Raw genomic sequence first — 16,500 nt, forward strand, 5'->3', positions numbered from 1 at the left:
TTTCCTTCCTTAACTCTCCTTATCCATAGCAATACCCTCATATCAGGGTAGAAGACTGACAATAGAAACCCTCAAGGGATGCTATCTGCCCTTCCAGTGTCTTCTGCAAGAACCAGCTGCCATCAGCGGGGACATGTGCCAATGTTGCAGTGTCACAGGCTCTCCCCATGCTAGAGAGCCACTTGACTTGGTCTTTAGCCCAGTTTTCCTGAGGACAGGCAAGGATGAGTGCAAACAAGGAAAAGGTGTCACTGTAGATCACAGTGCTTGCCTGGATTCCAGCTACCTCATCCTGGGCACTTAGCTCTGCATTTGCTCAATAGGAAAAAGACAGAAACCATCAGAGACAATTAGGTGGGTGGATGTGAACCATCTCACCTCCACCCGGTTGCAGGACACTCCGGGACGCTGTGGCAGGGCAGCCTCAGCAGCTCAGGGAGCGGAGGCTGCAGTCTTCTGTGCTGCTCCTCTTCCCCACCACAGCACAGCTCCAGCTGTTTGTAAGCCCCTGCTTTATGCGGGCAAAGGCACAGAGATTTAAATTAATACTGCCTGGGAGAATACTGTGCAGTGCGGTCAGCCTGGAGAGCCACTCAGTGGAGATAAAGCACTGATTCCCTGTACTCTGAGCCAAATTTTGCAGATCTTGATATGCCTCAGGTCTTTCCTGGTCGGCATGGTTAGCAGTCCCTCATGATAAGGAAATATATTTTATCTTTCCTATTTAGTTGTGATAGCCCATCACAATACCTATACTTTTGGAAGAAATGAAGATCAGCTAAAACACTTTGCCATGCCACGAAGCCCTTTCATTTGTGTGCTGCCCCAATTGTGTTTGTGGCGTTCATAACCTTTCCTGCCCTTGAAGCTGCTAAGAGGGGAGGTCAAATAATTTTATTTTAATTCTACATGCACTGAAAAAAAAAAAAAAAAAGCTTAAAACCTACTCATGTTTATAAAGCCCTAACTCATCCTTTGACTCTATAGAAAAGTATTCCCTTTTGTTATTTTAATAGTGAAATGCGATATTTTTTAATTTCTGGTACTGGACCTCTTGGTCCCACATGCTTTGTTTAAAAGATGAAGAGGAGTTTTTAGAACTATCAACATTTTCCATGCTCCTTGCAAGTGCTGTTTTACAACGCACTGATTCAGAGGCACTTAAATAAGTGCTCAGTGGGAATCAAGTGAAACAGTAGTCATGTTGGCTTCAGCACATCAACTTATTTTTAGGATTAGAGGATTGAGCATGAGTTTTATTTTCAGAAGAAACATCCAATAATAGAAATGACTGTTGGTTTTCTATTCCCTTCAAGCTTGTCTAGAAAAAGCAGACTTATGTTGAGTATTTGAGCCAATTTGTATTTTAAGAAGCACTTGTAGAGTTTTTTCATCTAGACAAACTACAACATTCAAGTCAGTGACAAAAAGGTGTATGAGCAGAGAAATGAGAAAGTAAATCATTGCCAAAATAAAATGTTATGGTATTAATTAGAGAAAAAGACCCTTAAAATATCACCTTAGTAGTCATTACTAATAATCGGTGTTATGAATTCAACACAGTTTTGCTAGGTGATTTACTCAGTAAATACCTAGATGCTCACCCTGCCCTGGAGAGCTTTGACTCTACATGTTCTCAAGGTTTCTTCTGGAAATAATATATTTTCTGGACTGGACAAGGAGTTAGACTATTCATCTTCCATCCATCCAACCATAATTCATCTTCAGAATATGTTATAGCCACTCGTAAGGAGAAACTTAAACAACAGGTATGTTGGACTGTCACCATAGCTGTCTGTGTCCTGGAACAGGATCTCTCCTCAGGGCACTTCCTATGTGAATAGACATCTGAACGAGCCCAGGGGGCTATAACGAGAGCTCTCAGAACAAAGATAAGTTGATTATGTGTTCCAGATTTGAAACCCCCCAAAGACATCACGCCCCCGCTTCCCAAGATCATTTGGTGTAACATCTGTGTGTAATGCTAGTGCGGTCTTGATAGTCACTGGAGCAAAATCTCAAGTAACATCTGTGGCCTCATTAAGAACCAGGCCTGCTTGCCTTCCTTTAAAAACTACTTTTGGCTTGTGTCACCCGCTGATTTGTGACTTGTGTCTGTGCTTGCTCCATTCCCAGTGTTTTCAGCAAGTTGAAAAGTGTTCATCATCAGAGACCGGCAGATCCCTGCCCCAGCTCTGATCTCTTCTGACCTGAGCAAAACTAGAAAGAAATGCTTACTAACCCAAATCCAAGAGCGTAGGATTTCAGCAGTTGCAGAATATCCCTGCTTGTGCTTTGGTCCTGAATGTAGCACTGGAAAACAGCCTGGGCAGTGTTTCCCTGGAACTAATTACACCAAATTCTCAGAGGCATCTGGGGATCTAATTCCCACTGATTTCACGGGATGTCTAAATCTCTTTGTGAGTGTAGGTCTCTCAATCTAAGGATGAACATCTATTCTCAAATTACTAGTCCTGGGAGAGATGTCCAACAGGAACCATAGGTTCTGCTCACTTGCAAACTGTCAAGCGTCAAACATCTCATTCGGTTTCGTTCATTACTTTCAAATAAATCACACTTTTCTCTAGAAGCTGGCTCGATTCAAAAAGGTCTTGTGTCCAAATATCCACACAGCTTATCCTTACTCTTTCTCCTATAAAATATTTCCACTGCATTTTCAAGAGACAGAGACAGCTGATTAGGTGTCCATACTCATGTACCCCCTCTCTTTCTACCTTTGCCTTCCCTACCACAAGAAACATACACCTCCAGCTTTCTCCCCGACATCACATCTCACACACCAGCCAAACACAGAATACAAAAAGTCAAGCCCATTATTAATTTTCTGGTATTTCCCCTCTCCCTCTCTTTTCTTTTTGCATCTGATAACTGTTGGAGCTCCCAGTGTGGCCCATGCTCAGTGGTCTGGGATATAATAAATGTTGCTCTCGGCACCTCCAAGCTCTCCACCCTTGGGTCTCATCAAAACAAACTACATCTTAAATATCTCTGCCTGTGCAGGTTTCTGAAATGCCAGGGTTAGACTAAGTGACATCTCAAAGCATGAATTCAGTGAAAAACTAGGAAGAAATTTAGTTTGAAGTTATACCGTAGACTACAGCAGTATATTATTTTTGCTCATGACAGATATACTTGGTTTGGGGCACAGGTTCATTATTTGAAATATAAGCTTGTAGGGAGACGAAAATATCTTTTATTATAAGAATTTATAATAAAATATCATTTATTATAAGAATATCTTTTATTATTAGAATATCTTTTATTATAAGAATTGAAATAATTCTAAAAACAGACCTGTTTTCACCTGCCATCATGTTCAGGCACCTCTGTTACTGATCAACCATCGTTTCTGGCAGTTTCTTTGAATCTCTCAGAGTATTTAAAACTGCACGTCACACACCACAGTACAGGGTCACGGGCAGCCATGAGACATTAGGCTCCCCAAAAGTGGGGTGCAGGGTGCAGATATGAGCTGCAGCATGGGGTATGGTGGTGAAGATGGATGCTCCCCATATCTCTGGTGTCAGAGGAAAATTGAGGGAAGGATGAAAAAAGCCTCCATCCCTTTCTTCCTCTCCACTCCCCCGTAAGGAAATCTGAGCCTGTATCACAGGGCTGGCACAAAACCTGGGCCTGATTTTTAGTCTGTTAATACGTAGCACAGCTCTCTTGAAACCAAACAACATGGTCGTTAAGAAATGTTAGAAAGGACCTACGAAGCAAGCAGGGTAAACTTTTAAAAACTATGCACTTTGTGTCATGCATCCATAGACATAGATTGCTCTCCAGCTCCCTCAAAGATGACCATCCTTGAAAACAAAAGGACCCCTACAAAATACTGTCTGTGTGCACAATAGAAATTAAAAAATTGGGTATTCACTTGAATAGAAAGTCCACCTCCACTGAGCAGGTCATATGAAATCTGGGAGCCAACAGGCAGCGTGGTAGTTCTGTTTTAGGTGATTAAGTTTTGTCAGTGAAATGAATCCACCAGAGGCAGAATGCAGCACCAAAGGTAAATCCAAATGATTTGGAAATAAGCTGTTTCAAATCCCATTATGAGGAACAACCCCAGAAACATGGCACTATTGCTATTCTGAAGTGGGTAATTGCCATGAGCATTGTCAGCACATCAGCAGCAGACTTCTTAGCTTAATACTAGTTGCATGGGAGGAGCACTGAATCACTGATCTGAAGTCAGGGAGGGGAAAGAACAGGGGGCTGGACAAGAAGCCAAATTAAGCAAAACAAACAGGAGCTTTGAAATTTCTGGGGAAAATCCTATTAGACACTTTTTCCCCACTTTTTGTGGAGCTGGTGCAGAATTCTCCCTCCATGCAATGAGTTATGAACTACACCAGCTTTGTGAGTGTGCTGGCACCGAGCTAAGGAATCAGCCAGTTTTTCACTTTTGAAGTGACTACTGACTAATTTCTAAAAACGATCGCTTGGAGCATGTAGTAAGCACGTAGAAAGGAGTCCTTCTTTCCAGATCCATGGAAATGTTTACTCTCCCCCTTCTGCCTAAAATAAAAATTACGGGGCAAATTTCTGGCTGGTGAAGTTCAGCATAACTTTGCCTTTGAGTTTCTTGGCATTTGTCCACCTTCTGCCAGCTGAGAACCTGGCCTGTGTCCCCTCTGCTTTCCAGCGAAGCTGCCAGTGCAAGGGGGAGAGCAGAATTTGAAAGAGGCCGGTTCCCAGCTATCAGCTGCAAGCATTTCTGCACTTTTCCCATTAAAATGCAAGCTGCCTCAAAGAGATGAGAAACAGGCTGTTATGTACAGCTTCAGCCTGCAAATCAGAGTTTGGGACCACAAAAGTCCACATAGGAAAACTCAATTCCAAAATCTGGGCCTGATAATGCAATTAATAAATCAATGCATCTACAATACAGGTTAAGTCAAGTTATAGTCCTAACAAAAGAGATATCAGAATTATAAATTTCCTTTCAGAATTCCTGTAAATACATACTTGTGTATACACGTGGATCTACTTGTGTAGAGTTTAGATAAATAAATACCTTTCGTTTGCAGTAATTAAAACCAACACAGTTTAGACCCATAAATTTCCTGGGAATGACAGAGCTCCTATTAAAATATTTTCTCTGTTGTAGTATAGATGGAAACTGAAATTCTATGTCTATGCAATATGCAGAGATATAGACACATTCATGAATGGGGTTATCACACAGTATTTTCTTAAGACATATTATTTCCTATTTTGTACAAAATTGCACACAACTTACATATCAAAGGAAAATAATACTGCAAAGTCAAAGAGCTAAAAGTTAAGAAATGTTAGAGTTAAGGATGCCAGTGAAAAAAATGTTACCCTGTACAAAAATTTCAGCAGTTCAGTTATTCATCCCAGTTTGGAACAAAAAAGAAAAATTCTGTCACTGGGCTTCCACTGGCTGGGAATTCTGGCTCTTCATCAGCCTTTACCAGAGGTTTCACTTGCCAACAGAACGTACAAAAGCAAAAGCAAAAACTCCAGAGAAAAGGGTGCTGTAGTGTACAGGAGACACTTTTGCCATCCTGATCCTTCCTGTCTTCTTCCTCTCCAGCTCCTCGGTCTTGGTCTGCTCCAGGCCCTGCTTTATTCATTGGAAATGAATGAATTTTGTCCAGCTGCTCTTTCCCTCTCTCCTATACTTTTATGTTCCTCACTACCTCTTTCCTATCCCCTCCTGCCCTAGTTGGGCCATTAACTGGGAGACACTGGGAGCATAAGAGAGATGTTCTCTGCTTTCCAGGCTGTGCCTGGAGCAACAGCAAGCACCAGGACCTGGAGAAGCATCTTCATGAAAAGCCCTGCTCAGTCTCTGCCTGCTCGACCTGAGTCATGCTTAGTGCAGGCAGAATATTTGGGATAATAGCTGCTAAACTTCAGGCAACCCCTACTGAGTTGTAGCAAATTGAAGTTTTTCAGGAGCTCACAGCTTCATCTAATTTGACTACCTTTTCGTGGGAACAGGAAAGGGCATACTCCGAGCCCTGAAGTAATTTTCAGACATGAGGTCCAAGCACAGTGGTGCTAGAGTTCATCTGGGAGAGGGCTATAAATCTTCTTGTTTTTAACGCGAGCTAAGACTACTCATTTTTCTTATTTTCGTATTGATAGAAAAGTCCAGACCACTTAATTTGTGTATTTTCCTAACTAATTCAATGTGGCGTGGGAAATTTCAGGCCAAACACTTATCTTCAGTAGTTACAAGTGTGGGGAAGATGGATTTTTTTGCAAAGATTTCAAGTGGAAACTGCACTTACCAACTCTTCCTAGAGAAACCTGTAAAATGTCCCCTGCTATTATCTGATGGAGAGAAACCCAGGAACAATTTTAGAAGAAATGTGATATCAAGTGTGTAATATTTAGAAACTACTACTACTACTAGCACCTGATAATGCCTCAAGACTGCGGGAAGGGCCCTAGTCTCTGTGTGAAGCAGGCATCTGGGCATGCTTGTGCGCATGTTCTTGAGCAACTCCCTGTACTGCATCCAGCAATCCTTGGCCAGGACATGGGGCACCAATTTATCCTTTCCTCCTGGCCTGGGGGCTCAGCAGCCCTCCTTGTCCAGCAGCACAACCCCATGCACAGTGTGCTCTACGGAGTCCCTGCCCCTTCACACCACCCGTGTAACCCATCTCCAGAAGGCACATGGCTGTCAATCAGAAGGAAGCAAGAGCTGGAAATAAGAAGACCCTCTTTTTTTTTCTGTTCACAGCTTCTCAGTGCAGCAGTGGTAACTGTGGAGAGATGAGAGTCCTCTCACCATGGCTGCAAACATTATGGGTTCTCAGAGGGTGCTGTGGGTGTAAAGAGATTAAACCTTATCCTGTGAGCGTGACCAGGCCATGGGCATCTGATGATGGTACACCTTAGCAAAAATCAAGGCAGAAGAAAAAAGTATTTGAATTTGTCAGTTGGGGTGCGTTTACATTAGTTCTATCTGACCTTGTGCTTCAGGTATTCTGGAAACCCTGAGGAAGAGCCTGGTGGATAGGGGCATTTATTCAGGTGATGACAACCCTGGGAGACATCACCAAGGTCTTAAGGAAGGAGCTTGGTTTGGATATATCAGCTGGTGGACTTTGCTGCAGTGATGCACACCAAAGTCAAAGGGATGGTATCTGATTTACTGCAGCGAGAAGTGGAGAGCTTGCCTCGGTTGCTATAGGCTAATAGTGGTGATTGGGTTGGCTTATACCTTCCATCATAAAAAAAGAAAATTAAGTAAAGAAGAGTCATTATGCTCCCTGGGGATGACAAACAAACTCAGCCTTATGCAGGGTGAGAGAGGTGCAGGAAGGGAAATATCAGGGAGCCACCTTGGCGGAGATCCCCGCCAGAATGGTGGAATCAAAATAGGAAAGGCTGGGTCAGAAACAGCAGCTGAAAACTGCAGTGTTTAACTGCTGGTTTCTGCAGGAAGGGGGAAGAGGATGACTGTGGTTGCAGTTTCTCAGAGGACACGGTGTGTGCTCCGTCAAGCAGGAGCCACCAAGCACCTGCTCACAGCACCCTGGCATCGGGAGGCTTGGCCGAGTGTAAACAGGCAGGTGAAGAGGTTGAGACGATGAAAGACAATAGACCATTACCAGGGACTTAATGGTGTCGTAAAGGAGATAAATGTCTTTGAAGTAACACCCTTAAAACATGCGACCTTTAGGCTGACCTTTCCTTTCAGATTATGGTATGTGGTTGGTTTTATACTGGCGGGTGCAAACAGAGCAGGAAGAGCCAAAGTCTCAGCCCCTGTGCTAGGGAAGTACTTGGACACCGCATCCATCTAGATAGTTCGTTGTTTACTTTAGCTTACCCAAAGTAAAGCTCTGCCACAATTACCGCCTTTCAAGACACAACTCTCACGCTCCAAATAAATCAAGTTTATTGTTTCCATCCTAGCTCCATTAATAAGAGCAAGTTCTGAGGACCTAGAGCCAAGTCCAGATCCTCCCTCCAGACAACAGAGGCTTCCTCTGTGCTGGAAAAGCACTATTATTTGTGTATGTCACCCAACGGGATTGTCTGCAGAAGGTAGCACGTGCTACCCAGCGTGCTATTCACCAGCAAGGGACACAGCTGAGGTAGGCTGGAAGGGATCACCATCAGAAACCCATCAGAAACAGCAGAGATGCAGTGGGTGAGAGTGCAATGGGGGCTATGTGAAAATAAGCAGAGCTCATCTGTTTCTTTTTTCCCAGCTGGGAGCACACCAGCATGAATTAGCACTTTTTTTTTCTACATACTGTCACAGCACCAATTTATGCTGTTTGGAGGGCAAGCTCTTCTTCTAGTCACCGTCGGTCTTTCTGCTCAGCGTTTGCATGGTGCCTGGTATAATGGTGCCCCAACCCATGGCTGGAGCCAAACCCATAATAAATAAGGGTAAGGAAAAAGCTGAAAACATTATTTGAAAAGTTGCACGTGTGCAGTCTTTGCTCCTTTATACCACTTTGAGAGAAAAAAAAAAAAAAGAGTTTTTCTGAATCCAGACAAAGAGTAATCTCAGGTCTGCAGAGGTGGATGGGTGCTGCTAAACAAGGAAAGAAGAACAAATATCATCAAGCAAGGCCCCTAACCCATCTTAGCATCCCTACTGCTTTAATGAGAGAGGTCTGAAGGTCAAAGCCAGCCTATACCAAGCCAGCACTGCACATGCAAGCAATTGCCAAGGCTTAAAGGACCAGGGCTGCTCTGTACCACCCCATGCATGGCAATGGAGCAATGCTGGGGACAATGTCGACAGCAAAGACTGACCTGCTGTTACGCCTCTTGCTCTGGTTGTTCCCACATCCCACACGCAGCTCCCTGCATTTCCAACTCCGCTCCTAGAGCTATGCGATGAGGCACGAGCATCTGCACCTATTTGCAGCCACATGAATGCAAAACTCAGGAACGTGCCCTGTGAGCAAGTGCCGCCCAAGCCAGGGAGCTTCCTGAAATAATACCCTGCATTTCTGTCCCACCTTCATTGCTGTGGCGGGGGACGTGTTGCAGCCCGCTCTGTCCAGCTGGCCCGGGGTCCGACAGGGGGGTGCCCCTGTGTCTTCTCCTCTTTTTACTCAGCCCCAATTTCGTGGTGAGCCGGTAGACTGCAGGCGAGCATCAGCACCAGGGCAGTTCTGGTAGTCCCTTTTAGAAAAGCTCTGTGCTGTGTGAGGCAAAGGGAGGGTGTTGGGTAGGATCCCTACACGGAGCCAACCCTAAAACCTTTTAAAGTGAGGAGAAAAGCTACTGTTTAATTATAAATGGACTTTGGCATTAAATTGGACCCTGGTCTAAATCAAAGTAAATCCATCAGCTTTCTAGGAAAGTAGTGAGGGAGTTACACAAATTTGTATGTCCCAGGAACTCAATCTGTTATTATTATACAATTGGCAAAGGGTTGTTTGAAGTTAGATCTTGTTTTCTCAAGCCTTGCCATTTAAGTGCCTCTGGGTTGCCAGAGTGTGGGGGACAGCTTGGAGGATGGCACCACTGCTGCTGTCCCCTAAACTGCTGCTTTTGGCCCCAGCAGGGCATGGGATGTCAAGTTAGACAGGTCTTTGGCTTGGTGAGCTTGCCTGCCACGGGCACTCACAATGCACCCTAAGTCTGAATGGCATGGGCCTCAAATGGTTTGGGGTGGGGTTTGGGTTTGTTTCGTGCATTAACTAGCTTCAAACTTCAGTCCAGAGCAAAGCCAGTGGTATTTGCCCTGAGTGCAAATTCCACCATCAGGCAGAGCTCTATAACTTTCCCTGGTTTTGCCATGGCTGGAACCAGAGGGTGGCTGAGATGGGGGGGGGGGGGGAGGAGGCACACAAGAAGGGCACCTGGGCAGGGGACTTTGCTCCTCCAGAACCCAAACGGAGCCCAGCACTGGCATGTTTTTGACTCCGTGCCACAAGCATTTGCTCTCCACAGTGCTTTCTTAATTTGGCTAGATGGTATTTATCCCCTCCTTGGGAGAGACGGCTGAGACTCCAGGCAGTTTGATTTATGCCAGTTGTTCAATTTGTGACAACTGCTGTCAACAGCTGTTCATTTTAATTACTGGTGGTGGGCCCAGATGTCTCAAAGATGAGCTCAGTGCCACATAAATACAATAAATACAGATAATATTAGCAGCTCAGCTTCCTTTCTAGGGGAGAAGTATGGGGCAACCAACTGCCCTTTCTTCCCAACATTTCTCTCCTGCCTGCCCATCTTCAGCACAGCACTTGAGGGAAGGGCAGGAGGGGAAGGTGGATTGGCATTTTCCTTCCTCTTCACTGATGCACTGCTTGTCACCTCTGCTTCCTCACTAAAATCGTGGTTTGGCTTATTCATAGTGTAGATATGTAGCAGCTTGCCCAGACCACCCCTCTCCAGGCCTTTGGTGTAAGTGGGACACGAGGTAGAGACGGCAGGGCTCTCTGCCCACCCCTGTTCTCCCCAGTGTTACTAGATCTCATTGCACCAAAAGGCAAGCTGCAATGCTAAAAACATCGCAGCAGAAACATCTTTTCAAGGCCTTCATTCTGCAGCTGGATATACAACTTGCTATAGGGCGAAGTTGTTTCACAACAGCTTGAGGGTCTCCCCTGACCCCAGCTGCAGCCATACCACTCGGGCTCAGAGAAGTGGCCTTAAGGTGACTAACAGGGACCAGGTTCTGGCCTGGTGAGGGCATTTTGGCAACAAAACGCTGGGTATGGCCATCACAGACCAGCAGAGAGAAAAAAGGTGACTCCCAGGTTGTGCCCCCACTGTTGCCCATGTCAGATGCCGCATCGCCTTAAGGGAAACCCTCGGGGCTGGGGATTTTGGCAAAACTCAGGAGGGAAGGGTACGGAGAATGATAACCAGCCCCTGCACACCCTTCCCCAAGACCCCCAGCGAGAGGCAGCCTGACATGCCATGGGTGCGCACGTTCAGCGGATAAAACCTGGAATGTGACACCCCGAGGTCCGGGGCCAGCTGGAGGCAGGAGGACAGAGCCGGGAGCGCGTTGCGGTGCTGGTAATCGCACTGGACACATACGGTTATATTTAAGTCCTGGATGTCTGCTGGCTGGGGAGGCTGAGGCAAGACTGGACTTGATTAGACGTAATGACAAAAATGGACCAACTGTTGCTGAGAAAGCCTCTGCAGCAAAGTATTAGCTCTTTGTTATTGAGATATTACTGTCTGAGGCTTCGCTGCTTTCAACTCCCCATCGTTATCTTTACAGACTTCCACTGCACTTTAAATAGGTTCCCAAGTTCAGCTTTTTGCCCTTGGCCATAAATTTAATGTACTAAATATTTTCATCTGCTGTAGAACACACCACGTTTCGGAACTGGTTACTTTGTGGAAAATAAATGTGGTTTGAAAACAGGACACACTTTTGCAAACTTTTTTTTTTTTTTTTGGAAGTATAAATCTTTCCACCCTAAAAATGTCAAAAAGGGCATTTTTGCTATCCACTGTCTGAGTTAATGTATAATATTTTTATCTTTAGTTATACAATGAATGCTGAGTAGTGTGTTTTTTCATATCTAAAACTAATAGAGAAAAATTTAAGAAATATTTAAATATTAAAATATAGTTTTACTTATTTACTTACAGAGTTAATTATTTACCTTGAAAAGATGCAATCAATTTAATTATATTTCAGGGTCCAGTTAATATATGTATATTTGTATATTATTACATTTATCCACATGTAGTTATACCCAAAATAATACACTAACGATGTTGTGATTAAATATGTTTGATTATTGTCTCTAAGATGCTGGAGTTATTTCTTGGCTGAATGGTACTGGAGAAACATAGATTGTTTCAATATGCAAAATTTTAGATAGAACTAAATAATCTTATGTTCCACAAGTCACTGTAATGTATAATTTAGTTCTTTGATCAAATTAATGGAGCTTTTACGTAATTTAGAGTGCCTCTGAGTGCCTTGCATTTACTGGCAAGTGTAGTAGCTTTTAATCTTTATGCATTAGCTAAAAACCTGCTGAGGACTCTGTACCTCCACCACTGAGTTTTCCCAGATTTATGGAGGCAGAGGTAGAACAGGCAAGAAGGAACATGCCTTTACCTAATGGCCAGGAGACTTCACTGAGGGATTTTTACATGAAACAGCCACTGGATGAAAACCAGTGATAGAAGCATAGAATCACAGAATAATTTAGCTTTGAAGATACCTCTGGAGGTCATCTAGTCCAACCCCCGCTCAAAGCAGGGCCAACTTCAAAGTGAAATCCAACCTCAAGTTAGATCAGGTAGCGCAGGGTCATAACCAGCTGAGGTATGAGGATCTCCACGGACGGAGGTGCTCTGGGGTGCAGACACCGGGACAGCCCCTGCCAGCTGAGTACCCTACTAAGTCACACGTTTGGCTTCATTTCCTACCAGCCCTGTGATCCCTGCAAATCTGGCTGTGCGATGCTGCAGTTTCTGCGGGGACCTACAGGCCAGAGAGAGATGAGGGTACTTGCCTGAAATGTGGGAATGTGGTTTAAAATCCCCTCAGGCAGAGGAAGCCTCAAACCCTTCCTTGAATGGTGGTCCATCTGCTGTGGCCAGAAATGCCGTCGACCACAGGCTTTCTTGTATTATTGATTCAAGTCCTGTGTCTGTTGCTAAAACCATACGGATGCCACTGCATCCCCTTCCAGCAGCTGCACCTCCTCAGGGGAGCGCCCCAGCCCTGTCCCCAGCCCTGTCCCCACCCCCGTGTAGGGGCCCTTGAGGGCCAGTGCCGCTTCTCCCAGTGGCTTTTCATCCTGCTTCGCTGGGGTGTCTGCAGAAGTTTGGTCCAGTGAGGGCAAGGCAAAAGGTGCCCACCCGTAGGGGGCTGCTCCCCTCTGTTTCTGAGTTGTAAAGGTGCTCCCCAGTTGCATTTGCTGAAGAAGTATGCACAGCCAGCAGTGGGGATGATCTGGGACAAAAGGGCTTTTTTTTTTTGGCTGGGTTTGAAGCTGGACTCGTGCTCTCAGTGCACAATGGAGAGGGAGCCAGCAGGGTCCTGCTGTGGCCCTGGAGTGTTTCTGGGTGGTGTGTGCGTGCCCTGGCAGACCAGACATCTCCTTACATCTCCCCTCAGCCAGCTGGACCTGCACGGCAGCAGGGCTTTAATTAGAGCAGATGAGGCTGGAGCAAGCTCAGTCCTCTCGGCTGTGCTCCCAACAGGCGACACTTACTGGGCCACCACGGTAATCCCATTATCTCCAAGGGGTCTCCTCGGCTTTGAATGGGATTGATCTGTCTGTGAGCTCTGCTCCCATTACTACATGGCATTTGGCCTTTAGCAGCTGACAGGCCCAAATTACCACCTTTGCTTCTAAGGCAGGTGCAGCCTGAGGGCTGCTGGGCGGCCTCGTAAGGTGGCCAAGGAGCATCCATCCCTCTTGTGGTGGCTGTGAGTGGAAGGTGCCCAACCTTTCACCGGGAGCTTGTGAAAGATCACTGTCCTTTGAAGTGTTATGCTGCTGTAAAACATTATTTAACCACAAGCTCTTAAAAAAGGCTAGCACATTATACCACCTTTACTTTTACATGTTGCTTTGTGTAATTTACTGCTTGGTTTAGAGAGCAAGCCTTTAAAAAAATCACAGAAATAACTTCCAAAGAACCCAATGAAAGACGTATCTGTTGTAATGGAACTCTTAAAATGCCCATTAGTACCCTTCACTTGTCACTCAGGATCTCAGGGTCACGCTTTTGGTATGAACTCTGTTTAGAAACCAGTGGGATTACCGCTTATACATTTAAAACAAAAAGGAATTTGAGGAGAGTCACTAGAGAAAACAGGTTCACTAAGAGACTTGCAGAATGGGCACAAAGCCCATATTTTATGTATCACTCACAAGCTTGAACATCCCATAATCCTGTGCCTTAGCTGGGTCCCTGATCCTGGTGGCAGCGTTTGCCAAACTGACCTTCCTTCTGTAGACCCTGCAACAGCCAAGGCTGGAGAGACAGGTCTTTTTTTCCCCTACATTTTCCCACATTTCTCACAAGGAAACAACTCTTTCTGAAACTACTTGTATGTGCCCAGCTGATACAAGTCTTTCCACCATCTAAAGCTCAGGTCTACAGCCCCTACCTCTGTGGATGCAGAAGACGAGTCTTGGCTTTGCCACTTTGACACGTCCCCCATAGACAGCGCTATGCTGCAGCTCAGATTTTGTCCCTTGGTGCAGAGCTCTTTAAAGGCACATCTGGGACTGGGCCGACATCTTCCTCCTGCACAGTCACACTCGTGAGTACCTTTTGGTGATGGCGGTGGAGAACAAGACTCTAGGTAGAAAGAGGTAAAGTAGCTGGTTCTCACAGCTGATGCCAAGGTCAATAAGCATGACTGAGCATACAGCAAGCTCCCCCTAAGGAGAAGGTCCCAAGGAGGTATGTTATGGCAATGTTATGTTGTGTTATGCTAATGTAATGTTACAGAAGTAGGTACTAGGTACCATTGTTGAGGCATACACTACATTATGCATTATATAATTATAATTTTATATGGTCTTTATATGTAAATATGCATGTATATAACTATATGCCTGTGTGCACGTGATATATAGTTGTTAAATAACTATATTGTGTAGGTATAAATAATATCACAGATATTATTGTGTAGGGGGGCAGGGACTGAGCCAGGTCTCAGTAAACCTGGCCCATACACTTGTCACACCTCAGACTAGCAGATTTGCTCAGTCCATGATGCAGCCACTGGGAGATGATCTACAGAAAACAAAGGAGAACATTTCCAGAAAGAAACTCTCTTCTGGGGCACAGAGCAATGCCCCTCAGTTCTGCAGGACCCTAGCCCAAAGGCCAGACATTTCGTGCCCAACCACAGGGGAACTTTGCTGTGAGATACTTCAGAAAGCCCTTCAGTTAACAAGGGAAAAGCAAATGTGCTCCTTGCCTACCTGGGCACCATGGGAGCCCCAGCTTATTATTTTTTATGTTGTCTTGTCTGGAGATGTCAGCATTCCTCACATCAGAGAAATCAGTGAACAAGTTTGAGGGTTTTTTTTCTGTGTATAACTTTCCTGTTTATTTTTTTTATTTTGTTTATTTATATATTTTTTTAAATATATATACACTTTAACTCAAACAGCAGTGGTTAAAATAGTACCAATGCAGTGCCCACCTTGGGAGTTGGAGTCAGCAGGGCTGTACCCAGTGAAAGCTTGTTCCCAACAGCTGCTTTGGTCCAGGCGGGGACAAAAGGGAGATGGCAAACCACCCCAGCACCAGCAACTCATCCCAAAGAGAAACCCCACAACGTCTCTTCAAAGCGTGTGCAACGGTCACACGCACGCACCAATAGTGTGCACAATAGCACCATCTGGTGACTTTGGCCATCAGATTGTATTTCCATGGCACCATATTACCCTGGGGACAACTTTCTCTCCAGCACCTGTGCTGCCATTCTCCATGCTCTTTTCAGCTACAAATCCAGGTGCTCATTTGTTCTGCAGAACTGAAAATAGCAAACATGACAGTAGTCTTTTAGAGCTAATCCTGCCAAACTCCTAGCATGGTGCTGGTGTGACCCAGTATTTTGACATTCCCATGTTTCAGCAAATTTGGATTTTAATTCCCTTTTCTAGGTATTTGTTAGGTGTTTGGCACATAAGGCACCATTTGCCAAAAGCTTGGAGAGTTCTTACAGCCCAATTAAGAAATTAAACATTTTGATGCATTTCTTGGGGGTTTGTTTCCTGTTTGCTGGGGGCAACCTTTCTCTGCACTAGCATACATTTCTTGATGTCAGTGATCATTCCCTGACCATGCTCCACTGTTTCTTTCGTTGCTGCCGGCTCAATATTTCCAAAGCAAATCTCCCACTCAAGAGCAGAGTTTCTGGGAAACCAACCACACTGTTGTCTTTCTTGGTTGCCACAGATAAAAGCCCTGAAGCAAGCACCAGGAGGGCAGAAACACAGTCCAACATTACCATTGAAGCACAGGTGCTCAAAGCGTATCTTTTTTCCTCTGCCTCACTTTTCTTTCCCTTCTTGCATGAGAAAACAAGCTGTAATAAGAAAGCATTTTTCATAATTTAGAATGAAACCAGGGTCTTGGTTAGCTTGAGGCAGCACTGAGATAAAGCATAACCACATGAGGCCAGAAAAACCTTCCTTACCCCACACATTTCACTGTAACCAAAGAAGAGATTGTACCTGTGGCTTCCTTTTCTCCATCACCTTAGGAGATGTTTGCTCTTGGCTTTCCCCACAACTCTCACCTTTTCTCATCTTCCTGTCCTGTGTCTTCTCATTGCACCACAGCCAGGTGGTGATGGAGGCACCCCGTGTGATCCTTCCACTGTGCCCTGCAAATGCCTCCTTACTCTTTGTGCTGAGACAACCAGCCTGTGGCCAGAGAACTAGTGGATCCCCTACCAAGGTGTGCCCTGAGCAGGTCAGGAACTTGCTTGGCCATTCTGAAGCACCGTCAGGAAAAACAGAAATTACACCGTGCTTTCTCTGTAGATGATCAAAGCAC

This window comes from Anser brachyrhynchus (genome assembly GCF_964034855.1).
Source record: "Anser brachyrhynchus genome assembly, chromosome: 2".
Lineage (NCBI taxonomy): Eukaryota > Metazoa > Chordata > Aves > Anseriformes > Anatidae > Anser > Anser brachyrhynchus.